Source organism: Dermochelys coriacea, chromosome 10 (assembly GCF_009764565.3).
Source record: "Dermochelys coriacea isolate rDerCor1 chromosome 10, rDerCor1.pri.v4, whole genome shotgun sequence".
Lineage (NCBI taxonomy): Eukaryota > Metazoa > Chordata > Testudines > Dermochelyidae > Dermochelys > Dermochelys coriacea.
In genome coordinates this window covers 45,435,335-45,452,847 of record NC_050077.1, presented here as the reverse complement: position 1 = coordinate 45,452,847, position 17,513 = coordinate 45,435,335, and the positions used below count along the sequence as shown (strand labels likewise).

Genomic DNA, 17,513 nt, shown 5'->3' with positions numbered 1-17,513 from the left:
GTAATTGCCATGATCTCTATACTGCCACTGCAACGCTGTAGCCCCAGCGCAGAAAACTCGACGCCTCTCATTGTGGTGGTTTTTTTAGAGCACTACAGCTGCACAGTTTTTGCACACTTAAATGGCTTGGCAGCATGTGCACCTCGGGAGTTACAGCTCAGAAAGCTGCTTTACTGTGCAGAAACTTGCCAGTATAGATGGTGCCATAGCTGAATTAGTTTACCTCACTTGTGTGTCAACATTGTTAAAAATAGATGTTAAGTTTGTAAGAATGTGTTTAGACTTTATCAGTAGCAGCCGTGTTAGTCTATATCCACAAAAAGAAAAGGAGGACTTGTGGCACCTTAGAGACTAACAAGTGAGCTGTAGCCCACGAAAGCTTATGCTCAAATAAATTTGTTAGTCTCTAAGGTGCTACAAGTCCTCCTTTTTTTTTAGACTTTATGAAATGCTTGTAGGATCCTGCACATATTAAGCACATTTATATCATCTGTATCCCCTACAAGATATTGTGATCCTCTGTAATTGTGTGACTCAAACAGAAGAGGAGCATTCATTGATGTAAAATGCTGGCTTCCTAGAAAGAAAAGGAGTACTTGTGGCACCTTAGAGACTAACAAATTTATTAGAGCATAAGCTTTCGTGAGCTACAGCTCACTTCATCGGATGCATTTGGTGAATTTCCACCAAATGCATCCGATGAAGTGAGCTGTAGCTCACGAAAGCTTATGCTCTAATAAATTTGTTAGTCTCTAAGGTGCCACAAGTACTCCTTTTCTTTTTGCGAATACAGACTAACATGGCTGCTACTCTGAAACCTGGCTTCCTAGAGAACATCTGTTAGGTCCTGCCCACCAGGAAGGTCTATTGAAACTAAATGGCCCATTGTGAAACATCAAAGAACAAAGACTTTGTTAACTGCATTCCTCCTCCACACCCCCATGAAGAGGAGACATGCCTGTGAACTCATGCCATCAGCTTGGACTCTGGGGAGAAGAGAATAAAATAAGAAGGATTTATCTTGACGTACAGCACTACAGTGGCACATCTGCACCAGTGGAGCTGCATTGCTGTAGCACTTTAGTGAAGATGCTACTACACCAATGGGAAAACTTCTCCCGTCAGCATAGTTAATCCACCTCCCTGAGAGGTGGTAGCTGAGCCAACGGGAGAAGCTCTTCTGTTGCCATAGCACTGTCTACACAGGGTGTTAGGTCAATATAACTATGTCGCACAGGGGTGTAGATTTTTCACACCCCTGAGCAACATAGTTATATCGATATAGGTCTGTAATGGAAACTTGTCTGAAAAAACTGCAACTCTACGTTGCATAGACTTTAGGAGGGCAAGATTTCTAAGCATAAGCAAGGGATCCCCAACTGCTTAGCCTAGGTTAGCCCTAAAGGATGTATAGAGCTTGCATGTTACAGCAGCTTCTATCACCACACCTTCTGGAACCTAAGATTGTAATTTTGGGGGGGGGGGGTGTTTACCTGCTTTGACCATGTAAATAACTCTCTTCTTAGCTAAAAAAAAAAATATATATATATATATATATATATATATATCTCTTTAGATAGTGTATTATAGACTTGGCTACAAGCATTGTCTTTGTTATAAGATCTAAAGTGCAGTTGACCTGGGATAAGTGACTAGTCCTTTGGGACTGTGTAGCGAGGTGGTTACCCGCTCCTGCCCTGTGGGGCTTAAAAGCCAGCCTGAGAGAGAGCCAGAGCTGAGGGCAAGAAAAGCGAGGCTGATTGGGGAAATGACCACAGCCAGGCAATGCCCCAATCAGGTCACAGCTTGGCCTATAAAGGGGCTGCTAGGCTGAAGCTTAGCCAAAGTCTCTCTCTGTGTTCAGAGAGGGAAGGACCTGGCTGCAGGGACCTGAGGGAGTACCTAGATTGGGGCAGGGCTGAGGGGGAAAGGCCAGGGGAGCTCCGGCCTGGAAACCCGCAGGCTGCGAGGCCTAGATTAGGGCCTATTAGGTACTGAGGTTGCAAGGAGGCAGCCCACGGGTAGACAGAGGCAGCAGGTCCAAGCCCCCTCGCCTATGATGAGTGGTTGATACACTGCAGTCTGCCCCATGGAGGGGGCTAAGCAATGACTGGCAGTTACCAAGACTGAGGCGAGGTGGGGGTAGTGGGTGGGGGTTCCCTGGGGAGGGGAGACCCTCAGGGATTGTTGGGGTTTACTGTCAGGGGGCAGCACCTCAGTGGGAGGAGGCACCAGGTCCTGGGACGGACTGGGGCCGGCGGTAAGGCGGATCACAGGACAGCAGAGGGTGCTCCAGAGGCTGATGAGCTAATTCCCAAGGACAACCAGCAGGAGGCGCCGCCAGGTGAATCCAGCTCTATTATAGACTGGGAATAACCAGAATATTTTTGGTATAAGGGACCATTTGTCATAAAGGCAAACTTGCCTAGGTGGCGAGATAGATCAGAGTATCTAAGGAGACTGTCTGTGACTCCATGATAAAGCTGTTACAGTGCTTGAGAAGTTAACACTTGATAGTTGGTGAAATTTAAGTATAGAACCCACAGCCAGTTTGGGGTTTGTGTCCTGCTTCTTAACAGTCTGCCCTGAGGTTGTTACTCATGCAGTTGAGCCAGTTCACAACCCCTTGAAAACAAGCCTTCCCTGACCAGCCAAAAGTGATGTCAGTGAAGAATCCTTGATTATCCACCAATGCTTGCATAACCATGAAAAGTAGCCCTTTCTCTTGATAGACTCTGGGGAAATGTGGGCTAGTGCCAAAATAGGGATATGCATGCCATCTGTTGCTCCGCTGCAGTTAATGGCCCTGCACGTTTACACGACAGTAGCCCCACAGTGGATTTTCAAGTCCAAAATGATTTTCCACTGACCAGTAGCAATCAAGTTTTGCAAATTTCCACAGCGTGAGCACCATTTGCTTCTTCACTGTCAGTGCAACTCTCGGTCTGGTGTCCCTGCGCTGGAGGGCTGGAGCGAACTTGGCACACAGATCCAGGAATGTGGCATTGTGCATCCAAAAGTTCTGCAGCCCCTTTTAATTACTTCAAACCTGTAAATTGGACTGAAAATCAACTGCAGTAAGACAGATATCATGACCTTTAATATTGCCTCACCAGTACGGATAGAGGATTATGTCCTTGCCAATGTAGAAACATTCACATACTGGAGCAGCACCATCAGCCAGGACATCCGGAACAAAATCAATAAAGCCAGATACACCTTGAGGGGCTTAAATACAGTCTGGAAATCATCAAAATACAACATCAAAACCAAACTCAAGATTTATCAGAGCTGCGTACTTTCAACACTACTTTAAAGTGCAGAATTCTGGGGAACAAGAAAGTATGACATGTCCAAATTGTCTTCAGTAATAGGAACATGATGATGATGAAACCTTCATTACGATGCAATCCCACCAGTTAGTTCTCATTTCTTGGGCCCTGAAGCAGTGCTCCACCATCTGCAGCTGCTCCATAAATACCAAACGACAACCTTGGATTGGTTTTCCCTCTGTCCCACAGCAATCTGTTCTCCATGAAACCATCATGTTCCCCACTGATGTGGTGGTTTTTGCAGCTTTGCAAATACTGGAGGACTGTACTTTCTCTGCTTACAACAGTCATGACAGGATAGAGCTGTGCAGGCACCATGCTTCTGTCAGAGATGGTGAACAGTGAGGAGGATTGCATGGGTTCGTGGTATTTTTTAAGAAGGTGCAAAAATCGTGAGCTATGGAGGACGTTATGGGATGGAGAAAGTTGCGTGCTGAAAACTTGATCCCTTTTTGCCAGCCACACCTGCACAAGTCATTTCTGCACCAAAATGCATTGCTAAGACTTCCCAAAAGACTGCACTGGACCGTGGTGAGTTGCACATTGGAATACCTATCCATGGTGCACTGTGCATTGACACAAGCATTCCTGGTGAGTACATGCAGCGCTGACACAAGGAGCCAAGTATGAGCACACATGAGTGATATGCTAACTGCAGCAGCTTTATGCCAACAATGTGCATTGGCCATAGTTTGTAGTGTAGACATTGCCTGAAAGAGGGAGGTTTAAACCCATTTATACTATTACTTTGGAGCCCACCTGGTCAACAGCCAGAATTATTCACTAGAATAATTGCATAATCTTCCCACCTGATGTCATGGTGAGTGAACAAAAGAGTTCTGCACCTCCGTGTAGGGTCCTGAAACTTGATATCCTGTTACGGGGCTTTCCTCTTCTTGACAAGACACAGCTGATTTCTAAGCGAGGCCAGGTGCACCAGAGGACTTAACTCCTAGAGGTCCCCATGCAGGGACAAATGGAAGAAAGTTTTGGAACTCTACTTGAGTCTGTTACGAATTATTCCAGTTAGGACACGTACAGTTCATTTTTAGGCTGAGGCAACCAAATAAAGACAAACTGCAGAGTATCTCAAAGTTTGTAGGTTTATTACGCTCGAGTGTGGTACTGCTCTGTTAAGCGGAACGGGACCCCGATTACAGGTTACACAAAGATTATATACTGTTGGCAAAACATCCTGCCTGTGTGCCTCAGGGGAGCCTAAACCAATAAACAGGCCTTCTCTTATCTATTACCAATCCCCTGCAGCCCCCTTCCCCATGCAAAGAAGCTGAAGTGGCAACTATTTCAGGCATATCAGCTGGTTCCCGTCTCCTTTGTTTCCCTTATGTTGAAACTATCCAGCTGTCCACCTTGAAGGATCCTTCCTTCCTTGGTAGGTGATGTGCTCGCTTCTAGTTAATGGCCAAGAGGAAACCCAAAATGGAGTCACATATGCTAACTAGGTTGATTTCCCCTAACAGTCTCTCCTTTTCTTATGTACATCAGTAAACTATATCGGGGCAGAATAACCTCGATGCAAGATTAAAATTTGCCAGCAGCACATACTACAGCATTGTAAAAAGAAAAAGGAGTACTTGTGGCACCTTCGAGACTAACAAATTTATTTGAGCATAAGCTTTCGTGAGCTACAGCTCACTTCATCAAATGGATCCGATGAAGTGAGCTGTACCTCATGAAAGCTTATGCTCAAATAAATGGGTTAGTCTCTAAGGTGCCACAAGTACTCCTTTTCTTTTTGCGAATACAGACTAACACAGCTGCTACTCTGAAACCTGTCATACAGCATTGTAGGTATACAAAGAATAATACAAATAAAGAAACAGCCATAAGAATGAGGTACAAATATGCCTTCCCCAAGCCCCCAAGTCTGGCAGCCAGGAGGTGAGCCAGCTCCAGGCCTCATGGAATCCGGTACTGGTGTCGTCAAGGGTGACATGGTGAAGCTAGGTGGCCTGCTGCATAAGGGTGTGGATATTGGTTTCCACTCTGCGGTGTTGATTCACAAAGACACAACAGCTTGAGTTAACATGAGCACAAACTCCCCCCCAGTTTGTAAGGAGATAGTCCAAGGCTAAGCGGTTCTGCAGTGTGGTCTGAGATAACCGAGTCACCTCAATTTGAAGGGTAGACAAGGCGTCTGCGGTGGCATTTGCCATTAATTCTAAGGCTGCAGAAATATTAACTATAGCCTTTTCCAATTCACTCACCCCCACCCAGGGCAAAAACCACGAACAAAGGAATGAAAGCCTGTAGGCCGTTCAGAGAGAGGGTTTAATGGGACATTTCGTCGGTTCCTCCATACCAAGTTCCAAATTTCCCCCTGGGCCAGGGTCTGGTGTACTGCAACAGCAGGTACTATGGCTCCGAAGGTGCATGTACCACACCAATCTGCCAGGAGGACCTTATAAGCCGTGTGGTTGCACAACCAGAACCAGCCTGATCCCTCAGGGACCAGCCACGGTGCCCTGAAATACTTGGGGGGACTTGCCGCACCAGAGCTAATGCAGGTGGTATCATTGCACCCTAAAAGTTACCCACAAAAACTGTATTTTTGAAATTCTTATGTTGTGACACACAAAGCATAACTACCCTGGGCCACCATATCAATAGACCAAGTTTGGATTGTAACATTCCAGTTAAATGGAGTGTCTGTCCATAATCCGGCCTGGAGGATTCAGTTGAAAGGAATAGGCACTCCTTCCAATAGGATTCCCTGACCTATGTACGTGGGGGTATGAATAGAGACTCAACACTGCGTTTGGTTAACCCCCTGTGCTATAGCATGAGTTAAATCCAGGAAGCTGTTGCCTTTCCATCCGTGTACCGAACTTGAGAATAGAGAGGGGATTCCACAGGCCACTCACACCAGTATTTGCATCCTCCCATGTACCACGCAAAAAACAGGACAAATATAAGTCCAAGTAACAAGAAAACAAGAAGTTCTGATGGAGTCTCAAGATCCCAATAGTTGGGGAGTTCAGCCCAGGGACTGCTAGTGGTGTTCATTCACGGGGCGGCTCATCAGACAGCCCGTCGAGCCCAGGCGGGGGTCCCTGCGCCAACTTAGCGTAGCTGTGATGGATCCAGGAACTTCTATCTGCAACTTTTAAAGCAGAATAAGTACATAACAGAACTTGGTACAGCCCCTCCCATCGAGGTTCCAAGGGGTCTGTATGGGGGAATTTTTTTTTTACCACCACCCAATCCTCTGGTTTGAAGGGATGAACCTGTAACCCCAATGGCGCGGTTTGAAACAATTGAGCCGCAGACTGGTTGTTATTGAGCCCTATTTGTAATCTGGCTACATAGCTGGCCAAGATCTCATCTCCATCCAAAAGGCTAGTGTGAGCGAGAACATAGGTTCCCGGAACCAAAACCAAAGCCAAAGCCAAACCCAAACAATACCTCGAATGGGGACAAGCCTAGAGGCATGCGTGGGGCCTGCCTTACGTGCCAGAGGACTATGGGCAAAACCTCTGGCCACTTCTGTCCAGTCTCTTTACAAAACTTTGCTTCCATTGTCTTCTGGGTTCGATTCATTCGCTCCACCTGCCCTGTCAACTGGGGGTGGTAAGGGGTGTGGAGTTGTCACGCCCAGGCACCGGTACAGCTCCTCTAAAATCTTGGCAGTGAAGTGTGATCCTCAGTCCGAGTCGATGACTTCAGGGACTCCAAATCTGGGCACAATGTCTTTCAATAGAAATTTTACCACAGATCTGGCATCTGTTTTTCTGGTTGGTACTGCCTCAGGCCATCCAGAAAGTTGATCCACTATTACAAGGAGGTGGCGAAACCCGGAGTTTTTAGGCATTTCTGCATAGTCCATCTGTAACTGCTGAAACAGGAAGTTAGCCCAAGGTCTCTCCCCCCAGTGTTGGCATCGAGCAGAGACTGAGCAGAGAAGGCCAGGCAAGTAGAGCAGGAGCCAAGAGCTCGCTTCACTGCCGGATAGACATGAGGCGCTGCCCAACATTTAAGAATAGCAGCTGCAGTGGCCTGAATGCCGGCATGACCCAAAGGATGAAAATAGTGGGCGGCTGAGAGCAGATAGTGATGGGGGAGAATAGGTTTGTTCCCGATTCGCCAAACCTTATTGACGCCTTCAGAGCCTTCCCAATGTTTCCAGTCCTGGAGCTTGTCAGGCGGCACATCACCATACAAGTGCGTCCAGTTCATCGGTGGGAAGGACGTATCCAGAAGAAGAGTTGCTGACACCGGGAGGGGCTGAAGGGCAGCAGTCTTTGCGGCCGCATCAGCCAAGGCATTACCTTGAGAGACAGGATTCTCAGACTGCTGGTGAGCATAACAGTGGACAACAGCCAGTTCGAAAGGACCTTGAATGGCGCCCAAAAGTGCAGAGATTAAAGGGCCATTTGCAATCTTAGTGCCTGAGGAGGTTAGAAACCCTCGCTGTTTCCAGAGCTGGCCCGTAGCATGGCAAACCCTGAAAGCATATCTAGAGTCTGTATAAACAGTAACAGATTTCCCAACAGACAACAAGCAAACTCTAGTAAAAGCGTGCAATTCTGCGCCCTGAGCACTAAAAGAAGGTGCAAGGGGGGCTGCTTCTACAACGGTTGTCTGAGTAGTGACAGAATAGCCAGATACCCGTTGGCCCTCCAAATAGAAGGAGGAGCCATCGGTAAAAAGGGACAGGTCCGGGTTTTTCAGAGGGAGATCGCATAAATCCGGGCGAGGCTTACTGCTCTCAGTGACGACGTCCATACATACATGGTGAGGCGTGCCATCCTCCGGACGGGGTGTCAGTGTAGCAGGGTTGAGGACGTTGCAGCGGCAAAGGGTGATGTCAGCGGCCAGCAGAATCAACTCATATTTGTGTGCCCACTGCAGAGACAGCGCCTGCGTTGTATGCTGTTTTAAGAGAACCTCAACCTCATGGGGGACCCAGACAGTCAAAGGGTGCCCCAGAACAATAGGGCGTGACCGTTCCACCATAAGGGCTGCAGCAGCAATGGACCACACACAGGAGACTGATCCTCGAATGACAGGGTCTAATTGTACGGAATAGTAAGCTATGGGGTGTGGGCGATCCCCTAGATACTGCAATAGGACGCCGCTGGCCACTTCGCACTGCTCATGATTGAAGAGAAAAAATGGTTTACCGTAATCCGGGAGTCCCAAGGCGGGTGCAGAGATCAGGGCTTTCTTTGTGGACGCAAAAGCGGCTTCCATCTCCGGGATCCAGAGAACGGGATCGGGGTTAGAAGTTGTGGTGGCCTGGACTAATGGTTTCAACAATTCCCCAAAGGCCACTATCCAGGGGTCGGCAGAACCCCGCAGCCCCCAGGAAAGCCCGCAACTGCTTTTTTGTAGTCAGGCACAGGTAATCCTGGATTGCCTGCACCCTATCAGGGGAGAGTAAATGCTCTCCAGGCCGAATCACAAAACCTAAATAGATCACCTGGGTTTAGCACAGCTGCAGCTTGGATGGAGATGTACGGTGGCCCTTATTAGCTAATGCAGTAAGCAGAGTAAGAGAATCTGCTAAACATGCATTATAATCAGAGCTAGCAATCAACAAATCATCCACATATTGGACTAGAACAGAGGAGCTAGGCAAAACAATGTCTTTCAAATCATTGGCTAGAATTTGGGAAAAAATAGTGGGGGAGCCTGAGAACCCTTGGGGGAGGCGCGTCCAGGTTAGCTGCTGACCCCCCCAGTGAACGCAAACAGATATTGGGATTCAGTGTTGCTTTGCACCCTGACAAATGCAGCACACAAGTCTACAACCATGAAACAAGTAGCCGACTGGGGAATCAGTGTCAGGATAGTACTCGGATCAGGGACCACTGGGTGGGGGGGTTATAACATAACTATTTATCGCACACAGATCTTGAACGAACCAATAAACTGGGCGCCCATCCGGGCCCGGTTTTGGCTTTTTCATAGGAAGGATAGGAGTATTACAAGGAGAACTGCACGGAACCAAGACCTCCTAGGTTAAGTAGCTAGAGATAAGAAGGGAAATACTTTCCTCCGCCTCCTTCAGCAAGGGATATTGGTTTACGGAGGGAGGCGGCCCATCCCTCACCTGCAGACTGGAGTGGCTGATTTAAGGAGGCCCATGTCGAATGAACTCATGCGCCACAAATTGGGTAGAACGCTGGACAATTCTGTGGGGAGATCGGGAATCGGGGTAACCGAGGCCATAAGAGAAGCAACCGCCTAGTCCGGGACGGACGGACATGCGAAGCCCCTCAGGGGCACAATATATGTGGGCTCCCAGCTTGCTAAGCACATCCTGCCCAAGAAGGTTAGCGGGGCCTTCTGGCATGACAACAAATCTATGTGACAACTTTAAAGAACCCAGTTCCACAGAGATGGGGCAGGATAGGGGAGCCGGGCATGGGTTGTCCTCAATACCCTGCACGCAGACCTTGGTATTAGAAAGAGAGCCCGGAACAAAAGTTAAAGTGGAAAGGGTGGCTCCGGTATCCACCAAAAAGGGCACAAACTGTTCCCCAATTTTCAAGTAAATTTGCGACTGCAATCCAAGATCCCATTCTAACTCTCCCACAGCTCCCAAAATCTCCGCCTCTAGTCACTGGGGATTACCACATGGTCAACATGAATACAAACTCTAGTTCTTGCATCTTGTTTGCAATGTTTTCTGCCTCTCGTATAGTTTCTCCCTTTTGTGATTGGTCTTCAGCTATACTTTCTAATGCGTCCACAATCTTTGAGTGGGACTCCAGAATTGCACTTGTTGCCACTACATGTGCCTCCCAGCGGGTATTAGAAAGTGATTTCAACACACGATCATTGCCCAAATATGTTTTAAGAACTGCCCATCAGTGTGTTGAGGCAGAGAAAAATGTATAAAGTAACTGGACTGTTGAAAAAAAAAAAAAAAAAAAAACTTACTGCCACCGAACAACAATCAACAGCACTGAGGCCAACAAGATTGAGAGTGTGTGCAGCACATGGTAAGAACATGGCATATTTGTTCTGTTCTAAAAGCTTCATATGCGTTCCTTGATAACGCCCTGACATGTTGGTAGCATTGTCATAAGAAAAAAAAAAATGAACCAAGTACGTATAACTCAGAAGAATATATCAATAATAAAACAAGTTTATTGCAATACATGACAGGATCTGATTTCCTCGCATTATTTCGATCTACATTAGTAGTACGCCCCTCTGGATTAGGTGGGGATAAGTAATAAAAAGAGAACAGAAAAATGGGGGAAGTGTGTGTGTAGTGGAGTGTAAGGAAGTCTAACAAAGTTCTGATTTTTCCCATGATGACTACTTCAATGTTTTTGAAATATCAAGTATCAAATTTTAAAAAAAATTCTTTGGTGCCCTCTGCTTTGCAGGTGCCCTAAGCACATGTTTAGTCTGGCTATTGGGTAATTCAGCCCTGCTTCGCTTCTCTCCAGCTGCGTGGCTGCCCCTGCTTCTCCTCAGTCCTCCAGCCCGTGCTTGCAGGGCCAGATTCAGAAAGGGGGCACGGCTTTAGGGGTGCATCCCAGGGCTCCAGGGCCCACTTAACCCTGGTCTGCAGCCCCTAAAGCCCTTGCATTCTGGCTCTGCCTGGCGTGGGGAAGGTGGCTCCAAGAATCGCGGCCAATCAGAGCTGCGGGGTGAGGGGGGGGAAGCGGTGCTTGTGGGGCAAGCACAGGGCCACGTGGAGCCACCTGAACTCCCACACCTGCACCCTCTGCACCAAATGCAAGCTGCCCCAGGTAAATGCTCAACACCCCAACCCTCTGCCCCAGCCCTGAGCCCCCTCCTGCACCCTAAGGTGACCAGATTCCCCATCCCCAGCCTGTTCCTGCACCCTAACTCCCTCCCAGAACCTGCACTCCCACCCCCACCCCACTCCCACCAAGACCCTGCAGCCCAGCCCTGAGCCCCAGGAGGAGAATGCAGAAAAAAAATTAAAAATGGGGAGATAAGAGAATGCTCCCCCCCGTGTGGGGGGGGTGGCAAAAATGAAGCTGAGCACAGGGCTCCACTAACTCTAAATCCGCCACCTCAGGACCTTACACAGAATTTAAAGGAGGGGGTTTCCTCATCTTCCTAGGTGATAGATCTTTACTTAAGCAGGTTTCTCACCTATATTCAATTCCCAGAAACTTCAGCTCCCTTGGTTGAAGGACTTATTAGTCTCAGCTTGCAAGACCTCTGGCCCCTCATGTCTATCCAGTGATAGATCCCAAGATGGTTTCTTCTGTCTTCTGTCTTTGTATCTTCCTAAGATCACTGTTTTGTCCCCAGACTCAGGAGAACCATATGGTGTTCTTTCCATCCCCCTGCTGATTCATATGTAAATAGGTCTTGTGATGGGGTGTCCACCCTACACAAGACAGAACAGATTGAGGTAGGTCATTTAACCTAATATGCTGCATCTGGAGGAGATCCAGGGCTCAATAACACCTAATGAAAGATGAAGTTCATCTTGGAAGAGGAAGTTGTGCCTGTATAAAGGGATGAAGCTGAGACCAGAAGGGACCTGTAGGGGTAGTAGCCTGTATTTACTTTTTGGGAGAAGGGAAGTAGTCTATAGTTAATCCCTGGGGTGCCAGAGTTTGGGCTGGCAAATTTGAGGGGGCAAGGAGATAGAGAAGGGAAGTAGGAAGGAGTCTAGAGAATAGTGACAGGGTCTTGGAGCAAACAGATTGTAGTTTCTGGGCATAGGGTCCCTAGGCAGGAACCCAGAGTAGTGAGCAGGCCCAGGCTCCCCTATCAGCTACTGAGAAAATGGCACAGGCCAGGGCCTGGCCCTAAACCAGAAGTGTGTCTGTCTGGAATGGCATGTGGACAGTAGATCCTTGGGATTAGGACTATAGCAGGACTATACAGTGAACTGGCTGGAGGGCTGAGCTATGAAGATGGAGCACTCTGATCTTGCAGAGCAAGGGGGAATACAGTACAGTAATTGCTCACTTAAAGTCGTCCCAGTTAATGTTGTTTTGTTGCTGATCCATTAGGGAACATGCTTGTTTGAAGTTGCGCAATACTCCCTTATACCATCATTTGGCAGCCACCTGCTTGGTCCACTGCTTGCAGAAAGAGCAGCCCGCTGGAGCCAGTGGTGGGGGCTTGGAACCAGGGTGGACTGGCAGCCCCTCATTAGCTCCCAGTGTAGTAGCTGCCCAGCAGGCCATCTATTGCTGGGCAGTTCAGCTGTCCCTCCCTGCACTGCCGTGTGCTGCTCCTGCCCTCTGCCTGGGAGCTGCTCCCAGGAGCCTCCTGCTTGCTATGCAAGTGGGGATAGAGGGGTGCTAATGTCCAGGTGTGTCCCCCCTCCCCCCCACACACTACTTTACCCTATTTCCACAGAGCCAGGGGAGGGGGAAGACATGACAAGGATCCGTCTTTTGTCTGTCAAAAAAAAATTTCCTGGAACTTAACCCCCACCCCACTTATATTAATTCTTATGGGGAAATTGGATTTGCTTAACATTGTTTTGCATAAAGTAGCATTTTTCAGGAACATAACTACAACATTAAGCAGGGAGTTTCTGTATCAGTATTCATTGGAAGGGAAGGGGGTGTCAGACCTGAAAGGAGCTAATCCCCAACCATGGCCACAAGGGGATGCCCCAGTGGTGAGTGAACCATATTACAGGGCTTCTATTGGTTTTTTTGGGTCACACCTTGCTTAATTTCATTAGAGACAGGTAGATAGATGGTTGCCTTCCATCCTATCTGGGAGAAAACCCGTTTCTCCCTCTGTTTGGTGTGGCAAGATGGCCAGCGTTAGTATGGTGGATCCTATGCTTTTCTTGGCAGGGGACTAAGATGCCACCCCTTATCCCTGTTCTTGGGCTGCTGAGGTCCCCAATAGTGGCCCAGGAAGGTAGTAGAGGAGGGAAGTGGGGGAGGGGTCTGGGTTTGCTCCCCACTCTGAGGCCCAGCCCCTCTCAACCCCTGCAGCTTCTTACCCTCTTCCCCCTTGGATGGGGAACCTTTGGTCCTTTGATGTTGGGGGAGGAAGTCTTCCTCCCCTGCTGGGGCAAGGTCTCCCTTACTTCGGTTCTCTGGTTTTTCAAATCTTACAACACGGTTTCGGTTTTGGTCCCGGTCCCCCTCTCTCTCTTCTCCTCCTCCACTGCCGGAAGCAGGGGGTTTCATTAGGATCCTGACAGCGCTTAATTGATTACAGGTGCTCCAATTAACCTGTAGCAACCCTCCCTAGTCTACAGGGAACCACACCTTAATTAGCCTAGGGCTTATATTTTTCCCCTCTACCACTGGTCCCTGGCTTCCTGTATCACATTGGTTACAGACTTTGAAGTATAATATACTGAGTATCCATAATTCTTCAGATAGTGTTACTGCATACATTTTACAATGGTATTAATCACCAGTGTATCATTGTCTTTCATAGCAAACCTTACTTGATACCCTTTTTTTTTTTATAATCAGTTGATTCAGTTACTTATCACTGAGGTTCAGACTCCCTGTTTTTATAGCTAACTCGCTATGTTGATGGCTTTGTTTACTTTTTACGTCTTCTTTGTTACTGCCTCATGACCAGGCTGGTGAGCCAAGCAAATATACATGCTATTGTCTAGGGCAGGCTGGGTTTATAGGTTGCTTGCCAAACACATTTTAAGAACACAATTCTAGCACATATCCATAACTTTTTGTACGCAACACTTACATACATCACACAAGAATACTAATGATCAATGGGCTCTGCATTTTATACCATAACAACAGTGTACTGAGTGTGTCAAGTCTGACAAGAGTTGCTGACACAGAGTAGTGAACTATAAATGGGCCCAGTGAATAAGCACATTAGCAGAGAAAGAAAAGGAGTACTTGTGGCACCTTAGAGACTAACAAATTTATTTGAGCTTAAGCTTTCGTGAGCTATAGCTCACTTCATTGGATGCATCCTTTTCTTTTTGCGAATACAGACTAACACGGCTGCTACTCTGAAACCTGTCATTAGCAGAGAAGTAATTTATGGTGATATGTAAATTGCCACCCTCACTGAAGCGAATGGGGCAGTTCACACACACCTCCTAGAGTTATTGCTTTAGGCCAGTGGTTCTCAACCTATTTACCATTGTGGGCCACATATTCAGCTCTCTATATGTTATGTGGGCTGCATCCACACACACATATATGCTACCTATATGGCCCTGAGGATGTTAGATGGGCTGCAGCTGTGCGCTGATCGGACTGCAAGCGTGCTGTGGGTTAAGAACCACTGCTTTAGGCTATCTCTCTTCAGATTCGGGATGGATGAAATCAAGGCCATCACTTGGGGAGAGGACATTCCCCACCCCCACCCCAAAAAAATAATCTTCAAGAGACCCAAAATTATTGTCAGGCTGAAATATGTGCAGGCGTTATCCTTTATATCAGTGGTCTGTGGACTCTTAGAAGTCTTCCAGTATAATTAAGGGGATCCATGAATGTGCCAGCAACCAGAGGTGACATGGGAGGACATGTGGGGTGTGATGCTGTGTAAAAATTACTAGTTATCCTAATACAGTAACTATTGTTACAAAGTTGCAATAAATCTTGTACAAAGTACATCATGTAAAGTATCAATGGAAAAGTTATGATTTGTCAAGTATGATGATCCTGTTTTCTGCATATATCATTTTTGTATCTGAAGTTATGAATATTGGCTGTGTACTTGTCACTTAAACATGCGTTGAATTCATGGATGACGCCCTCCAGATAGCTTTACATCAGGACTAGTCAGCTATGTGTAGATGCCCCATTAAGGACACTTAACTCTCACAATGGGCCATAGAAGAAACTCATTCTAACAAATATGGGCATGGCTACACTTGCAGATGTAGAGCGCTGTGAGTTAAACCAGCCCTCAGAGACTACAGCAGGGAAAGTGCTGCTGTGTGTTCACACTGTCAGCTGCAAGCGCACTTGCGTGGCCACATTTGCGGTAGTTGCAGCAGCATTGGGAATGGTGCATTATGAGCAGCTATCCCACAGAGCACCTCTTCCCATTCTGGCGCTATGGCTTGTGGGTCGGGGGTGCAGGGCATTCTGGGTCCTGTCCCAATGCCCCGTGATGCATCGCTTTGCATCCCAGCAAACCCTGTACTTCTGTCCACATTTGGCGCCATCTTTCAATCCTTTTTGTACTGCATGCTTTGTCTTGCCTTTCGGTCTGCGGGAATGGATCCTGAACTTGTGAGGAATATGCTGATGGGTTTCACCAGCACATCACAAATTGCAGTCGAGTTACTCCTTAAGCTACAAAGTGACAATGAGGAGTCAGCCGATGTCGATTTGCATAACTCATATGACATGAGATTGCTTGTGGCATTCACGGACAAGCTCACCACAGTGGAACACCGCTTTTGGGCTCGGGAAACACTCACTGAGTGGTGAGATCCATGCCTGGCTGAGGAAACAGGAAGGGGAATTTCAAAATTTCCAGAGAATTTAAAGGGCTGGTATGATTGGTCACCTGAGGGCAGGGCAGTAAAGTTCAAAGTGATGACCAGAGTGGCTAGAACAGGCATTGTGGAACACTTCTGGAGGCCGATCAGAGCGTGTCCACATGTGTCCCAGCTGGAGTGCCACAGTGCCAAGCAAGCTTTATGCTTCTCATAGAGGTGGATTACCAGGGGCGCTCCAGCTATGGAGTCTGGGCGCTCTACGTGCCTTGCCAGTGTGGACACCTCAGGAGTTAGGGCACCCGGGGCTGATTTAATGTGCTCTAACTTGCAAATGTAGCCAAGGCCTAAGCCTTTCCTGTGGATGCCTCAGACAGCATGGAGCCAATGGCTGCCCTTGTGAGTCAGCAAAGCATGTAAGGACATGTGATCCAAGATTCCATCTTAGACCAGTAACTTTCCATACCCTGATCTGAACATATGTAAGTGGAAGCTGTGACATTACTGCTTTGTCTTCATTTCCTGCTTCCAGTCTCTGGACTGGATTTCTAAGAAGGAACTGAATGGCCTCCAATCTGTGTGAATCCAGATTTACGTCATTGTTATGATCCTGACCTGCACGCTTGGAAAATCAGTTGTAATGTATATGATTCCTTAACCATTTGATAACTCTCTACTTTTCTTTTTTATATCAATAGATTTTTAGCTTTTAATTATTAAAAGATTAGCATCAGCCTGATTTTTGGGTAAGATCTGTGTTATATATTGACCTGGTTAGGTAGCTGATCTGTTGGATTGGAAGTACCCTATATCTGACAAAACTGGTTTTCAGTAACCTCTCATCATAAAGTCCAGTTGTCTGGGTGATGAGCCAGTGGCTGAAATGTATAAGGAGACTCCATTTATGACTTCTTGTTAACCAGTGTGATGATACAGAATTCACTTTTATTACTGGCTTGGTGAAATCTAATGATAGAATAATCACCCGTCTGGAGTGTGTCTGGCCTGTTTCTCAGCAGTCTGTCCTGAATTTGGTATTCTCAGCTGAAACCTATTGAGGCATAGTGACATGGGATCATGTGTGCCCTCAGATTTCTGCCTTCCATTTAGCACAGAGGTTTTCAAATTGTGGGGCACAACCCCTGGGGGACATAGAGGAACATTTTGGGTTTCGGCTGGCAATGCCAGATGAGGTTTGGGAAGGGAGCGTCATGTCCATCCCCACCAGATCACCCAGCTTGTCTGGATTGGGGGAGGGGTGCAACCAAAAAAAAACTCAAAGGGGGTCTCAGCTCTAAAAGTTTGAAAAAGGTGATTGGGAGTGGCACTGCTGGCCTGAGCCCCCTGAACTAGGGGTGTGTGCCCTACAGCTGGAAAACCTCTGTGCTAAATGGAAGACAGAAATCTGGAGGGCATGTGACCTCATGCACCCCACACACATGTCTTGCCTCGGCATGAATGTTGAAGATGACCTTTGCATTTCCCTAACTCAAATTAATCAGCTGGACAAGCTGTGGGCAGTCAAACAAGCCCAAGGATTGCATTAGAATTCGGTAAGCTGCCAATATTTTAATTTGCTGTGGTTTTTATTTTGTTGATCTGTTCAAATAATTTCTCTACAGTAATATTGATAACCGTGAAAGAAACAAATTATGAGCAACAAAATAATCAGGGAGAGAGCTAGGGGTCTGTAAGTTTGTCTATTTAAGTTTAGGGATCCCCGCGTAAAAAAAGATTGAGAACCATTGCTTTATGTAAACTATAAATCACAACACCATACTGACTAAGTAGCCAAACTTTAC

At 47.2% G+C, this 17,513-nt stretch overlaps 1 long non-coding RNA gene across 1 annotated transcript; it reads right to left on the bottom strand.

The window, feature by feature from the left end:
* Nucleotides 1–4,676: 4,676 nt before the first annotated feature.
* LOC122456171 lies at nucleotides 4,677–8,348 on the bottom strand. The gene is made up of 3 exons (XR_006274870.1): nucleotides 8,337–8,348; nucleotides 5,710–5,714; nucleotides 4,677–4,814 (listed from the first exon to the last, which is right to left on the bottom strand). It is a non-coding gene; the product is annotated as an uncharacterized LOC122456171 (long non-coding RNA).
* Between the last annotated feature and the right edge of the window lie 9,165 nt (nucleotides 8,349–17,513).